General features: G+C 49.7%; 1 protein-coding gene across 1 annotated transcript in view; it reads left to right on the top strand.

The window, feature by feature from the left end:
- Positions 1 to 15,891, top strand: part of FAM50A (family with sequence similarity 50 member A) — a 179,211-nt gene that overhangs the window by 132,846 nt on the left and 30,474 nt on the right. The window contains exon 12 of the transcript XR_014969681.1: positions 12,647 to 12,879. The gene's annotated coding sequence lies outside the window, so the exon portion shown is untranslated. The remainder of the gene's footprint in view (positions 1 to 12,646; positions 12,880 to 15,891) is intronic.

Raw genomic sequence — 15,891 nt, 5'->3', positions numbered from 1 at the left:
CACTTTACTCTTCCTTTGTGGAGGAGCACTGTACTCTTGCTTGGTGGAGAAGCACTTTACTCTTCCTTTGTAGAGGAGCAGTTTACTCTTTGTTTGTAGAGGAGCACAGCACTCTTCCTTTGTGGAGAAGCACTTTACTCTTTCTTTGTGGAGTAGCACTGTACTCTTCCTTTGTGGAGAAGCACTTTACTCTTCCTTTGTAGAGGAGCACAGTACTCTTCCTTTGTGAGGAGTACTGTACTCTTCCTTTGTGAGGAGTACTGTATTTTTCCTTTGTGGAGGAGCACTTTACTCTTTGTTTGTGGAGGAGCACTGGACTCTCCCTTGGTGGAGAAGCACGTTACTCTTCCTTTGTGGAGGAGCACTGTACTCTTCCTTTGTGGAGGAGCACTGTACTCTTCCTTGGTGGAGAAGCACTTTACTCTTCCTTTGTAGAGGAGCACTTTACTCTTTCTTTGTGGAGGAGCACTTTACTCTTTCTTTGTGGAGGAGCACTGTACTCTTCCTCTGTGGAAGAGCACGGTAATCTTTCTTGGTGGAGGAGCACTGTACTCTTGCTTGGTGGAGAAGCACTTTACTCTTTCTTTGTGGAGAAGCACTGTACTCTTCCTTTGTGGAGGAGCACTGTACTCTTCCTTTGTGGAGGGGCACTTTACTTTTTCTTTGTGGTGAAGCACTGTACTCCTCCTTTGTAGAGGAGCATGGTACTCTTTCTTTGTGGAGAAGCACTGTACTCTTCCTTTGTGGAGGAGCACTGTACTCTTTCTTTGTGGAGAAGCACTTTACTCCTTCTTTGTGGAGGAGCACTGCACTGTTCCTTTTTGGAGAAGCACTTTACTCCTTTGTGGAGGAGCACGGTACTCTTCCTTTGTGGAGGAGCACGGTACTCTTCCTTTGTGGAGGAGCACGGTACTCTTCCTTTGTGGAGGAGCACTGTACTCTTCCTTGGTGGAGAAGCACTTTACTCTTCCTTGGTGGAGAAGCACTTTACTCTTCCTTTGAGCAGAAGAAGCACTTTACTCTTCCTTTGTGGAGGAGCACTGTACTCTTGCTTGGTGGAGAAGCACTTTACTCTTCCTTTGTAGAGGAGCAGTTTACTCTTTGTTTGTAGAGGAGCACAGTACTCTTCCTTTGTGGAGAAGCACTTTACTCTTTCTTTGTGGAGTAGCACTGTACTCTTCCTTTGTGGAGAAGCACTTTACTCTTCCTTTGTAGAGGAGCACAGTACTCTTCCTTTGTGAGGAGTACTGTACTCTTCCTTTGTGAGGAGTACTGTATTTTTCCTTTGTGGAGGAGCACTTTACTCTTTCTTTGTGGACGAGCACGGTACTTTTTCTTTGTGGACGAGCACGGTACTCTTTCTGTGTGGACGAGCACGGTACTTTTTCTTTGTGGAGGAGCACTGTACTCTTTCTTTGTGGAGAAGCATTTTACTCTTTCTGTGTGGAGGAGCACGGTACGTGTTGTCTTTTTTTGTGGAGAAGCACTTTACTTTTTCTTTGTGGAAGAACACTGTACTCTTCCTTTGTGGAAGAACACTGTACTCTTTCTTTGTGGAGGAGCACAGTACTCTTTCTTTGTGGACGAGCATGGTCCTCTTTCTTTGTGGACGAGCACGGTACTTTTTCTTTGTGGAGGAGCACGGTACTCTTTCTTTGTGGAGGAGCACGGTACTTTTTCTTTGTGGAGGAGCACGGTACTCTTTCTGTGTGGACGAGCATGGTACTTTTTCTTTGTGGAGGAGCATTTTACTCTTTCTGTGTGGAGGAGCACGGTACGTGTTGTCTTTTTTTGTGGAGAAGCACTTTACTTTTTCTTTGTGAAGGAGCACTGTACTCTTTGTGGAGAAGCACTGTACGTGTTGTCTTTTTTGTGGAGAAGCACTTTACTCTTTCTTTGTGGAGGAGCACTGTACTCTTTGTGGAGAAGCACTGTACGTGTTGTCTTTTTTGTGGAGAAGCACTTTACTCTTTCTTTGTGGAGGAGCACTGTACTCTTTCTGTGTGGAGGAGCACTGTACTCTTTCTATGTGGAGAAGCACTTTAGGTTTTGTCTTTTTTGTGGAGAAGCACTTTACTCTTTCTTTGTGGAGGAGCACTGTACTCTTTGTTTGTGGAGAAGCACTGTACGTGTTGTCTTTCTTTGTGGAGAAGTACTTTACTCTTTCTTTGAGGAGGAGCACTGTACTCCTTTGGCAGGGCACTGTGTGCTTCCGTTGTGCCTCTAGGGTTGGACCCGAGTCAGTAGTAGTAATAATGCTCAATGTAGACTGTGTAAGTGTCTCTTTGGTGTACACTCCCGCAGTGCTTGAGAGAGAGGGGCTCACCCCCGCACCCCTTGTTCCTCTTGGTGGTGGCTCGCTGTCCCTCGTCGCCACTGAGAGGTACCTCACATATTAGTACAGCTCGGAGGGGGGGGGGGGGGGGGGGAAGCAAACACAAAAGCTGGACCTTGCGTTGAAAAATTCATAAGGATTGAGTAATAACGGAAATGATGGCGGAGACCTCAAGGCGGCCAAGAAGCTATCGTCTGATTGCTTTATTGGATGCAGAAGGGAAACTCTCGGCTAAACATCTATTGAGATGTCTGTCAGACTGGGCGGCCAAGAACGAAGGAATACAATTCCATCAGTCAGACTTCAGAACTCGGCGCTCAATGCGTGACGACGTCACAGCTCTAAGCTGTAAGGGAAACAAGTCTTTACAATGCAACGAGAAGAGAGTCTCGCCGTGCCTCATCGATTATTCAACAGCGTTTGATAGGGTGACAGAAATATATACTCTGGCGAAACTGTATGGGTGAGGAATTGATCAAACCCTCCTGCTGCTTTTAAAGGAACCTCACAGCCATACCCCGGTACAAATTAAGCCACGTGGAGGAAGAGGCCTGACTCCCAGACTCAAAACAAATAATGCACTAACGAAGGGTTTCGTTTTATTTCCACTTCTGTTTTTACAATATATATATTGCAGATTTGTACGAAGTTTTTGAACAAAGAACAGGAATTCGCCAAAGTGTAGTAGTGTGTCTGTTATCTATCTAGGTTGGCCGGTTGACTTGGTAATTTTATCTATAACACAAAATGCATTATAACCCTTAATTTCATTAGAACAGTATGATAGCCACAATAAAGTTGAAAAAAACCCTAAAATCATATGATTTGGGAATCCTGCAACAAATCATGACTAGCGACTAGACGATGAAAGAATTGATACCGCAGCTAACTAGCCTTATCTTGGAGTTGTAATTCATTTAATTAGTCTCACACATAAAACTATTAATACTGCAGGGGCATTTAAACGTTTTCCAAGAAATATGGCAGCCGAGCCATTGGACAGGCCATCACAGCTATTAGCACAAAATGTATTTTGCTAATATGTCATGGAGAAATAGAAAGGAAGAAACCAGCTCTTGGAAAACTGAATTGTTTAGAAACTGCATCCGAAGAATATTCAATCTAAGATCGCCACATTCCATATTAAGGGAATGGCCCGATGTTCCATTGATGACTGCAACACATTCCACCAATCTTTGGAAAATGTATGCGATTATCTTACTACCGAAGGGAAGACATTTAAATGCCCAATGAGGAAGGAGATCTTGAACCCTTCCGGGAATACGCAAACGTCATCTCTACACCCTTTAAATTCCACCCTGAATGAACCCGGTCTACCAGTGCTCCCAACTCTCGTCGAGGTGAGAACAGAACGCAAGAAGTTAATAAAAAACTCTGAAAAAATGAATCCATTTACAGCAAACGCTGACCAAACAGAGAATCAAAAAACACAAGTTACTTGTTATCTATCCTCTTTCTCCATGACAAGCCGGGGATATCAGGATTTCAGTGTAAAATCGCAAACGAACTAATTCTCTCTAAGGTTTCCTCATCTCTAAATCTCTGTTGCAAATCGAAGGATCGAAACACGTAGGTAAAAAGTAATTATGCCTTTATTACAAAAACTATTAAACACATTTTATGTATATGCCCCAAATTATACGATGCCCGCAAGAAATGTCTGAAACCTATGTTTAATGCAAATGTAGTCCGAGCTGTAGAAAAAGCCTCCGCCCTGTGATTCGAAGGATGGACCAAAGAGTCATCAATTGTAGCTGCAAATCTCTGCCCATAAGAGAGACTATTAAGGTCCCAAAAATGTCTAGAATAATTACCCAGAACATATACCAGAGTATCCTGTCTGTGGCCGAGATCCACAATATAAGAAAACACAACCAAGCCCTCTTGATATGAAGGTGATTTTACACATTTTAAATATGATCTTTCAAATGACATTGGTTTTACAGCTGCTACTATGAATGTTCATTGTAAAGTTCATTTTAAACCACTGTAATTATATTTTTATTATTGTGAAAGGTTTTTAAAAAACGAATACACTAAATCATGTATTTGATCCAAATGTTATCGGGAAGACTCCTTTCTTTCATTGGTCTCAAATGATCAGGTAACAATGCTTGTTTGCTCTGAGGAGTAAGGGCCGTTTCAAGGTGGAAATTTGCTCCTTCAAAGCAAGGCGGAGCCTTGAGCCAGAAAACACCAGAAAACCAAGGCGCGATCCAAACGCTATGGCGCTGTGGATTCCTTTTGGAATGAAACATTCTCCAACATTTGGAATAAGTGAGATCAATTATGTAAGGAAAGAGTTTCCAAGGGTTCCATGCTCTGTACTCCCCTGTGTTTCCCTACCCTGCACTCTCCTGTGATCCATACCCTGCACTCTCCTTTGTTCCCATGCCCTGCAGCTTCCTGCGTTCTCATATGCTGCACTCCCCTGTGTTCCCTTACCCTGCACTTCCCTGTGTTTCCAACCCCTGCATCCCCCTGTGTTACCCTACCCTGCACTCTCCTGTGTTCCCACACCCAGCACTCTCCTGTGTTCCCTCGCCCTGCAGCCTTCTGTGTTCTCATACACTGTGCTCCCCTGTGTTCCCATACCTTGTGCTCCCCTGTGTTCTCATGCCCTTCCCTTTCCAGTCTTCGCATAACTTACTGCCTCATGTATTCCCATGCCCTGCACTCCCCTGTTTCCAAACCCTGAGTCCCGTTGTGTTCCCATACCCTGCAGTCCCCTGTGTTCCCATACCCTGCTCTCCCCTGTGTCTCCATACCATGCGTCCCCCTGTGTTCCCATACCCTGCAGTCCCCTGTGTTCCAGGCCCTGCACTCTCCTTTGTTCTCATGCCCTTCACTTGCCTGTCTTCCCATACCTTACTGCCTCATGTATTCCTATGCCCTGCACGCCCCTGTTTCCAAACCCTGAGTCCCGTTGTGTTCCCATACCCTGCAGTCCCCTGCGTTCCCATACCCTGCACTCCCCTGTGTCTCCATACCATGCGTCCCCCTGTGTTCCCATACCCTGCACTCCCCTGTGTCTCCATACCATGCGTCCCCCTGTGTTCCCCTACCCTGCAGTCCCCTGTGTTCCAGGCCCTGCACTCTCCTTTGTTCTCATGCCCTTCACTGCCCTGTGTCTCCATACCATGCGTTCCCCTGTGTTACCCTACCCTGCAGTACCCTGGGTTCCCATACCCTGCACTCTCCTGTGTTACCATACTCTGCATCCCCCTGTCTTCCCATACACTGCAGTCCACGATGTTACTCTACGCTGCACCCTGTGTTCCCCTACCCTGCAGCCCCTGTGTTCCCCTACCCTGTGCTCCCCTGCGTTACCCTGCCCTGCTGCCTAGTGTATCCTCATGGCCTCCACTCCCACGTGTTTCCACACCCCGTGCTTCCATGTGTTCTCATGCCCTTCACTTCCCTGTCTTCCCATACCCTGCATCCCCTGTCTTCCCATATCCTGCACTCCCATGTTCTCATTCCCTGCACTCTTCTGTGTTTCCATGGCTTGCACTCTCCTGTGTTCTAATACCCTGCAGTCCCCAATGTTCCTCTACCCTACATTCCCCTGTCTTCCCATACCCTGCATCCCCCTGCCTTCCCATATCCTGCACCCCCTGTCTTCCCATGCTCTGCAGTCCCCGGTGTTCCCCTTCATCCCAATTTCTTCTCAAGCTCTGCAGTCCCCGGTGTCCCTATACCCTGCATCACCGTCTTCTCATACTTTACAGTCACAGGTGTTCCTATACCTTGCATCCCCTTCTCTTCCCATACCATACAGTCCTCAGTGTTCCTACACCCTGCAGCCCGTGCCTTCCCGTACCCTGTACTCCACTGTGTGCCCAATCCTGCATTCCTGTCTCCCCATTCCCTGCATCCCTCTGTCTTCCCATACCCTGCATACCCCTGTCTTACCATATTCTGCAGTCCCCAGTGTTACCATACCCTGCATCCCCCTGTCTTCCCATACTCTGCAGTCCCTTGTGATCCCATACCCCGCACCCCCCTGCCTGCCCATACACTGGAGTCCCCTGTGTGTCCATATCCTGCACTCCTGTGTTTCCATACCCTGCATCCCCATCTTCCCATACCTTGCATCCCCAATTCTCCCATACCCTGCATCCCCCTGTCTTCTCATATCCTGCAGTCCCCTGTGTTACCATATCCTGCAGTCCCCTGTGTTACCATATCCTGCACTCTCCTGTGTTCCCAAACCTTGCTGACTCGTGTATCCCATGGCCTGCACTCTGCTGTGTTCCCATTTCCTGCACTCTCCTGTGTTCCCATATCCTGCACTCTCCTGTGTTCCCATATCCTGCAGTCTCCTGTGTTCCCATATCCTACACCCTCCTGTGTTCCCAAACCTTGCTGACTCGTGTATTCCCATGGCCTGCACTCTCCTGTGTTCTCATATCCTGCAGTCCCCGGTGTTCCCATATCCTGCACTCTCCTGTGTTCCCATATTCTGCACTCTCCTGTGTTCCCAAACCTTGCTGACTCGTGTATTCCCATGGCCTGCACTCTGCTGTGTTCCCATTTCCAGCACTCTCCTGTGTTCCCATATCCTGCACTCTCCTGTGTTCCCATATCCTGCACTCTCCTGTGTTCCCAAACCTTGCTGACTCGTGTATTCCCATGGCCTGCACTCTCCTGTGTTCTCATATCCTGCAGTCTCCAGTGTTCCCATATCCTGCACTCTCCTCTGTTCCCATATTCTGCACTCTCCTGTGTTCCCAAACCTTGCTGACTCGTGTATTCCCATGGCCTGCACTCTCCTGTGTTCCCATATCCTGCACTCTCCTGTGTTCCCATATCCTGCAGTCTCCTGTGTTCCCATATCCTGCAGTCTCCTGTGTTCCCATATCCTGCACTCTCCTGTGTTCCCAAACCTTGCTGACTCGTGTATTCCCATGGCCTGCACTCTCCTGTGTACCCATTTCCTGCACTCTCCTGTGTTCCCATATCCTGCACTCTCCTGTGTTCCCATATCCTGCACTCTCCTGTGTTCCCAAACCTTGCTGACTCGTGTATTCCCATGGCCTGCACTCTCCTGTGTTCCCATTTCCTGCACTCTCCTGTGTTCCCATATCCTGCACTCTCCTGTGTTCCCATATCCTGCACTCTCCTGTGTTCCCAAACCTTGCTGACTCGTGTATTCCCATGGCCTGCACTCTCCTGTGTTCCCATTTCCTGCACTCTCCTGTGTTCCCATATCCTGCACTCTCCTGTGTTCCCATATCCTGCACTCTCCTGTGTTCCCAAACCTTGCTGACTCGTGTATTCCCATGGCCTGCACTCTCCTGTGTTCCCATATCCTGCAGTCCCCGGTGTTCCCATATCCTGCACTCTCCTGTGTTCCCATATCCTGCACTCTCCTGTGTTCCCAAACCTTGCTGACTCGTGTATCCCCATGGCCTGCACTCTCCTGTGTTCCCATATCCTGCAGTCCCCGGTGTTCCCATATCCTGCACTCTCCTGTGTTCCCATATCCTGCACCCTCCCGTGTTCCCAAACCTTCCTGACTCGTGTATCCCCATGGCATGCACTCTCCTGTCTGCCCATACCCTGCATTCCCGGGCGTTCCCACACACTGCCGTCCCCTGTGTCGGCCACTTGTGTCCCCATACTCTGCTTGCACCCGCCCTCTCCTGTTAACCCCACGCCGTGGTGCTGCTTCTGCCCCACCCCCTCCACTGCCCTCATCACAGGCATGTCCTGGGGGCAGATAGAGGCAGTGAAGCGATGGCTTCTAATGACATTAGCCAGGGCGGCATGGTTGGGGTATCACTTACCACCAGCTGTTACCCCTCCTCCCCCAACCCAACAGAACCGGGCCATGGCAGACAGCCCCTCCCAACAGGACATCTGCCAGGAGGGGTGAGCAGCCCGGGGTGAAAGGTCGTGTGTGCCTCCAAACCACGCTCCACGCCAAAGAAAACACCAGTGTGTGTTTCCCACCAGTGTGTGCTTCCGAAGGCTGGGGCACAGCTGTGGTCACTGAGTGCTCTCCCTAACCCTGCACGCCCGTGCACCCCCTCCCCTCCAGCCCCCTACCATTCTCTCAGCCACTGCACAGGTACTGGAGTGCAAGCTTCTCTCACACACTGAGCAAGTACAGTAGGAGCAGCAGGGCAAGCTTCACTCACACACTGAGCAAGTAGAGACGTGGAAGCTTCTCACACTGCGCAGGCAGAGCAGGTACAGAAGTGCGAGCATCTCTCACACTGCGCAGGTACAGAAGTGCGAGCTTCTCTCACACTGCGCAGGTACAGAAGTGCGAGCTTCTCTCACACTCTGCGCAGGTACAGAAGTGTTAGCTTCTCTCACACTCTGCACAGGTACAGTCTCTCACACTGCGCAGGCAGAGCAGGTACAGAAGTGCGAGCATCTCTCACACTCTGCGCAGGTACAGAAGGTCAAGCTTCTCTCACACTCTGCACAGGTACAGAAGTGTGAGCCTCTCTCACACTGCGCAGGTACAGAAGGGCAAGCTTCTCTCACACTCTGCACAGGTACAGAAGTGTTAGCTTCTCTCACACTGCGCAGGCAGAGCAGGTACAGAAGTGCGAGCATCTCTCACACTCTGCGCAGGTACAGAAGGTCAAGCTTCTCTCACACTCTGCACAGGTACAGAAGTGTGAGCCTCTCTCACACTGCACAGGTACAGAAGGGCAAGCTTCTCTCACACTCTGAGCAGGTGCAGAAGTGTGAGCTTCTCTCACACTCTGCACAGGTACAGAAGGGCAAGCTTCTCTCACACTCTGAGCAGGTGCAGAAGTGTGAGCTTCTCTCACACTCTGCACAGGTATAGAAGTGTGAGCTTCTCTCACACTGCGCAGGCAGAGCAGGTACAGAAGTGCGAGCATCTCTCACACTCTGCGCAGGTACAGAATGTCAAGCTTCTCTCACACTCTGCACAGGTACAGAAGTGTGAGCCTCTCTCACACTGTGCAGGTACAGAAGGGCAAGCTTCTCTCACACTCTGAGCAGGTGCAGAAGTGTGAGCTTCTCTCACACTCTGCACAGGTACAGAAGGGCAAGCTTCTCTCACACTCTGCACAGGTACAGAAGTGTGAGCTTCTCTCACACTGCGCAGGCAGAGCAGGTACAGAAGTGCGAGCATCTCTCACACTCTGCGCAGGTACAGAAGGGCAAGCATCTCTCACACTCTGCACAGGTACAGAAGTGCGAGCATCTCTCACACTCTGCGCAGGTACAGAAGGGCAAGCGTCTCTCACACTCTGCACAGGTACAAAAGTGTGAGCTTCTCTCACACTGCGCAGGTACAGAAGGGCAAGATCCTCTCACACTGCGCAGGTACAGAAGGGCAAGATTCTCTCACACTACGCAGGTACAGAAGTGTACGTTTATCTCACACTGAGCAGGTGCACAAGTGTAAGCTTCTCTCACACTCTGAGCAGGTGCAGAAGTGCACGTTTATCTCACACTGAGCAGGTGCACAAGTGTAAGCTTCTCTCACTCTGAGCAGGAACAGAAGTGCACGTTTATCTCACACTGAGCAGGTGCACAAGTGTAAGCTTCTCTCACTCTGAGCAGGAACAGAAGTGCAAGTTTATCTCACACTGAGCAGGTGCACGAGAGCAAGCTTCTCAGTCTGAGCAGACACAGACGTGCAAACTTGTCTCACACTGCAGATGCGTACTAACTACAGAAGTGCGAGCTTCTCTCACACATTGAGCTGGTACAGCAGGGGAGGCAATGCAAGCTTTCCTCACAGATCAGGTAGGTCCCAGGCTGTGGCAGTGCACACACTCACATGGGTTGTAGATCCACAATATGAGCGGTAGTGCAAGCCCCACTCACAGCAGCAGCGGCCTCAGCACCAGCAGTAAGTATATATATATATATATATATATATATATATATATATTATCTACTGGCGGTCGCCAGTAGATAGTTATAGTTAGGACCACGTTTCCATAGGAAATCCGCAACATTCTATTTGGAATAACTTTGGCGCCGGTCGACGAATCCTCGCGAAATTTTCAAAATAGGTGGGGCGCTATGCTCCGCTCCTACCCTGAAAGTCTCGGGGGGATTCGTCAAGCGGGGGCTGAGATAAAAGGGGGGTCCCAAAACGCGTTTTTCCCATGCATTTTTCCATAGGACCTTTAGACACAGCTACAGCCCGAACGGCTGAACAGAGTTCCTTGAAATTTGGCAGAGAGGTAGTCTACAGGTCAAGGAAGTGCCTTTTGTAGATTTGGTGTAAATCTGTTCAGTAGATTCTGAGAAAATAGCCTTTAAATCAATATATATATCTGAGCCAGCTTACGGTGCGCTTACGGTGCGCTTACCGTACGCGTACGGTGACGTGCGCGAGCGCGATTCTGATTGGCTGTTAGATCTTAGTAAACATTCGAATCGGTCGAAACCAGGAAGCGGCGGCCGCCATTTTCTATCTCGCACTCTGAGGGGGTGGAAGAAAAACAAAGGCAAAAAACATATAAAGGGGCTGTTTAGACTGCTCCCAACCACCTTAGCTTGATGGAGGTGTCTTCAAAGATCCCCCAAGGGCAAAAATGCAATTTTATTTTTTTTCAAAAAATCGCCGATTACGCTTACGGTACGGTAAAAAAACTTTAAAAAAAAAAAATATCCATATTCTCCATACCCCGTGTGCAAATGGTGCCCGAAGGGCAGCATTTGATGCATGGCATATATTTGTACCATTACACCACAAAAAAACAAACAATACCTTTCACAACGAAGCGCATAATATGTCCTCCATGCGCGCACGGTGCACGAAGCACACCGTGCGTACATGGCCCATCCAGCGTAACGTGGGCACGCAGTGCGCGTAGCGCACCGCGTGCCCACCCTGCGTGCACGGCACTAACTGCGTAAAGTGGGCGCGCGGTGCGCGAAGCGCACCGCGTGCTCACTGTGTGCGCACAGAACGAACTGCGTTAAGTGGGCGCGCACGCCACGAATGGCATAAAGTAACTTAGCATTTAAAAAACCGTACAAATTCACTGAAAAAACCATAGGTTTCACACACGTTATAGTTAGGAATTAGCATTTAAAAAACCTTGCAAATTCACTGAAAAAACCATAGGTTTCACACATGTTATAGTTAGCTGGACATTTTACTGATAAAAAACCAATGAAATTCCCCCGTTATAGTTACTGCAGGCAACTATAACTCACGCGACCGCAATCCTCTGCTGATGACATATGTGTCTTTATGAAAAAAAAATATTTGTAATATATGTATAGCTAAAATTTAATGGAAGAAGACATGGGCAAATAATTGTCTAAATACAGTATTAGCATCAGCAGAGGATTGCGGTCGCGTGAGTTATAGTTGCCTGCACTAACTATAACGGGGGAATTTCATTGGTTTTTTATCAGTAAAATGTCCAGCTAACTATAACATGTGTGAAACCTATGGTTTTTTCAGTGAATATATATATGTATAAAATCTCCCTTCCCCCCCCTTCACAGGCCACACACAACCCATCCGCCATCAGCACCAGCAGTGCACCTCTCTATCTCAGATGAGGTACTTCACAGGCCACACACACACATGCACCCCCCACTAACAGTGCACGTCTCTCTTGGGTGAGGTACTTTACAGGCCACACACATGCACCCCCCCCCTCCCACTAGCAGTGCACGTCTCTCTCGGGTGAGGTACTTCACAGGCTCTGGCAGTGCATGCCCACAGACACTCTCCAGAAGTCCCAGAGGTAACTGGTCAACATTGTCAGCAGCAGTGTGAGCCCCACTCACAGCAGCATGGCCCTGTGGCCTTTCCTACATGGGACTCTCTGGAACAGACCTTACTGTTCCAGAGTCTGAGTGTTTAAACTTGTGTTGAAACATTCTCTGGAAAAAGTGACTTTAAAAAACATGACTCAAAAACATCTACTTCTGAAATCTCAATCATTCAGAAGCGCCTTCCTTCAAAAATCCAGATCTGCATCTAAATGCACTATCAGACTCTTTCCAATGTTTGCTAAACTACTCATCTTTCCAATGTTTGCTAAACTACTTATCTTTCCAATCTTTGCTAAACTTCTGATCTTCCCAAAGTTTGCTAAACTTCTGATGTTCCCAATGTTTGCAGGACTTCCCACCTTCCCAATATTTGTTAGACTTCTCACCTTCCCTATCTTTGCTAAAAGTCTGATCTTCCCAGTGTTTGCTAGAATTCTCACCTTCCCAATGTTTCCTTAACTTTTCACCTTCCCAATGTTTGTTAGACTTCTCACCTTCCCAATATTTGCTAAACTTCAGTGGACTCTCCTTCTACGTACCCAACAGGAAACTCCGCTTTGCAGACCTCTCCCTGGCTACCATCCCACGCATCCGTAGAACCACAGCCGGAGGCAGATCCTTCTCCCACCGCGCCGCCAAGACCTGGAACACCCTCCCCCTCAACCTACGACAAACCGAAAACCATCTAACCTTCAGGAGACGACTCAAGACCTGGCTGTTCGACCAGTAGCAACAGCACCCCCCCACTCCCCACCCTCAGCGCCTTGAAACCCTTAAGGGTAAGTAGTTGGCTTTACAAATTATTTGATTGATTGATTAATTGACCTTCCCACTGTTTGCTTAGCTTCTCACTTTCCCATTGTTTGCTAAACCTCTCATCTCTCCAATGTTTGCTAAACTTCTCACTTTCCCATTGTTTTCTAAACTTCTCATCGATCCAATGTTTTCAAAACTATCTGATCTTCCCAATGTTTGCTAACCTTCTCATCTTCTCAATGTTTGCTAAACTTCTCATCTCTCCAATTTTTCCTAACCTTCTCAATGCTTGCTAGACTTCACACCTACTCAATGTTTGCTAGAATTTTAATCTCCCCAATGTTGACTAACCTTCTCATCTTCCCAGTGTTTGCTAAACTTCTCACCTTCCCAATGTTTCCTTAACTTCTCACCTTCCCAATGTCTGCTAGAATTTTCATCTCCCCAATGTTTGCTAAATCTCTCATCTCTACAATGTTTGCAAAACTTCTGAGCTTCCCAATGTTTGCTAGAATTCTCATCTTCCCAATGTTTGCTGGACTTCTCACCTTCCCAATTTTTGTTAGACTTCTCACCTTCCCAATGCTTTCGAAACCTCTCATCTCTCCAATGTTTTCTAACCTACCCAATGTTTGCTAGAATTCTCATCTTCCCAATGTTTGCTAAACCTCTCATCTCTCCAGTGGGGGCGTGGCCAACTGCATGGCCGGGTATCCGCGTTTCCCGCGAGCTCCGCTGGCCCAGACAATTATCCTGCAATAATCCTGTTCCCCCAGCCGTTACCCCTACTTACTGGTCCCGGAGGTGGCGGTGCAGGCGAGGGTGACTTCGATGACCCATCTGGGCACTCCTCTGTGCCGGGTGGTGGGGCTTTGATCGGCGCGCAGCCTGCAAGATGGCGGCAGGACTGGCTCGATAGGGGAGCCGAACCGGACGTGGAGGTCCTCGGGGGCGGACTTTGTTGCTGGCGTCCCCCCAGCCTGGGTGATAGAAGATATCGACCCACAGGCAGGAGCACTCACCGCTGCTGGAAGCTCCCTGCTGGATGCGCCGAGGAGGGGGATTGGAGAGCGACTATAGCCGCAGTGATTGGGACGACAAAGCCCGCTGGGCCGGACACCACAAACGTGGCCCGCGGGTGGTGTGGGGATTATCCTTGAAGCTGCGGTGAGTGGCGTATCTCGCTGGCGCGCGCTGCCTGGAAGCGCTGGGGGATTGTACCGCGGTGTGCTTCTCCGCTCCCCCGGCATGGCAGCGCGCCTCCTTGACTGCCACCTGGGCGGAGGCGGAGTGGCAGCAATTTGTCAAGCAGGGCGAGGACGGCGCTGTCTGGAAGACCACGGGCATAAAGAGGACGTTGCAGGGAGCCCTCTCCAGATGGAGTGAAGTCTTTGGTGTCCCCCGTTTTCACCTCGATTTCCTGAAGGAACAGAAGACCCTTAAGTCACTTTGATGCCTTTTTCTCCTTCACTACACTGGGATACACATTGGTGATTAAAGAAGCTCGCCCTGCTCCTGAAGCAAACAGCGCACATCAGGGGCCTAGAGGGGGAGAATGCCCTGAATGGTGAGGTTGTGGTCACGGTTACTCCACGCATTGGGCACTGCTGGGCGGTGGCGGCCTGGGTTTCTACCTGAACGCCACATTAAATTCTGCCGTCTGGCCAGCCAAGCTGTTGCGCGGTGGTGCAGAGACGTTGGTGGGCGTGCATCACAGGGCGCCATCATCGGTGCCGTATTGTAGTTCTCCCTGTATCCCGGATTGCTTGCGGAGCTGAACTTGGAAGGCGAGCTGACTGATACTGGTTGTGGCAACGGAGTCCGGACTTCTCTGCACTGCGAGGTGGGGTCCCTGTCGCTGCATTTCCACCTCTGGGGGCCTTGCACGTTTCTCGGCTGCATTGGTTCTCATCCTGGTCCGTCATGATGGCAAAAGATAAGGACTCTAAAGTGGCCAGACAGGGGCAGATGGATCGCTACACGAAGGTCCTCCCGGCTCCCACCGGGGCAGAGGGAGTCCAGGCACCCCGCCCGGTCATGGAAGAGATCCTGCGTGCGATCCGTGCTTCTCGTGAGAGCCTGGAGGGCAAACTGGCCGAGGTGCAGACAGAGGTCTCCTTTCTGCGACAGGACTTGCTCAAGGTCTCTGAACGCGTAACGGAGGTTGAGCAACGGGTCTCAGAGCTTGAAGACACCCCCCGGACCGCGAACAAGGACGTAAGAGATCTTCAGGCTGGAGTGAAGGTTGTACTCTGGAGGGTCGACGATGCAGAAAATAGGCCCCGCCGCAATAACCTGCACTATGTGGGCTCTCCGGAAAATGTGGAGCGTGCAGATCCAGGACAGTTTCTCCTGACTTTCCTCAAAAAAGCCCTACCGGCGGTGCAGTTCTCCTCCTGTTTTGTCATAGAGAGGGCGCATAGGATGCCTGGGGTTAGGCCGCCACCTGGAGCCCCACCCCGGCCGATGATAGCTCGATTCCTGAACTTTCAAGACAGGGACCTGATCCTCATAGAATTGCGAAAAAGAGGTGACATCAAGTATGAAAACGCGAGAGTGATGGTGTTCCCGGATTACTCTCGTGATGTTCAGAAGCAACTGCGCACCTTTGACCCTATCAAAGTAAAACTTAGCGCCCTTGGAATCCAATACATGCTGTTATTTCCAGCCAAACTTAAAGTCATTTTTCAGGATACCATGCACTTTTTTCAGACACCAGAGGATGCATGGACCTGGATTGAGGAATGGCCCCAGCTACGGCAGGGGGCACCCCTTCCTGCCGCTCTGTCTGCCAACACGCAGCCGAGTCGTGGCTGGGAGAGACCCAAGCCGCAAAGAAGGAGGCGAAAGATCCAGCGCTTGACATCGGTTGGGAGTACACCGGGGAGAACATTACGGCCCAGACACCCGATAGCCAACCAATCGGAATCGGACGATGATACAGCCCTGGAATGTGCGTCGAGGACATCCATGAGATCTAGTGCACATGGGGTTTCGGACCAGTCGGAGAACTTTGAACCGCGGACGCCGGACTC

The sequence above is a fragment of the Triturus cristatus genome, chromosome 10, assembly GCF_964204655.1.
Source record: "Triturus cristatus chromosome 10, aTriCri1.1, whole genome shotgun sequence".
Taxonomy (NCBI): Eukaryota; Metazoa; Chordata; class Amphibia; order Caudata; family Salamandridae; genus Triturus; species Triturus cristatus.
This window is presented reverse-complemented; position numbering and strand designations above follow the sequence as displayed.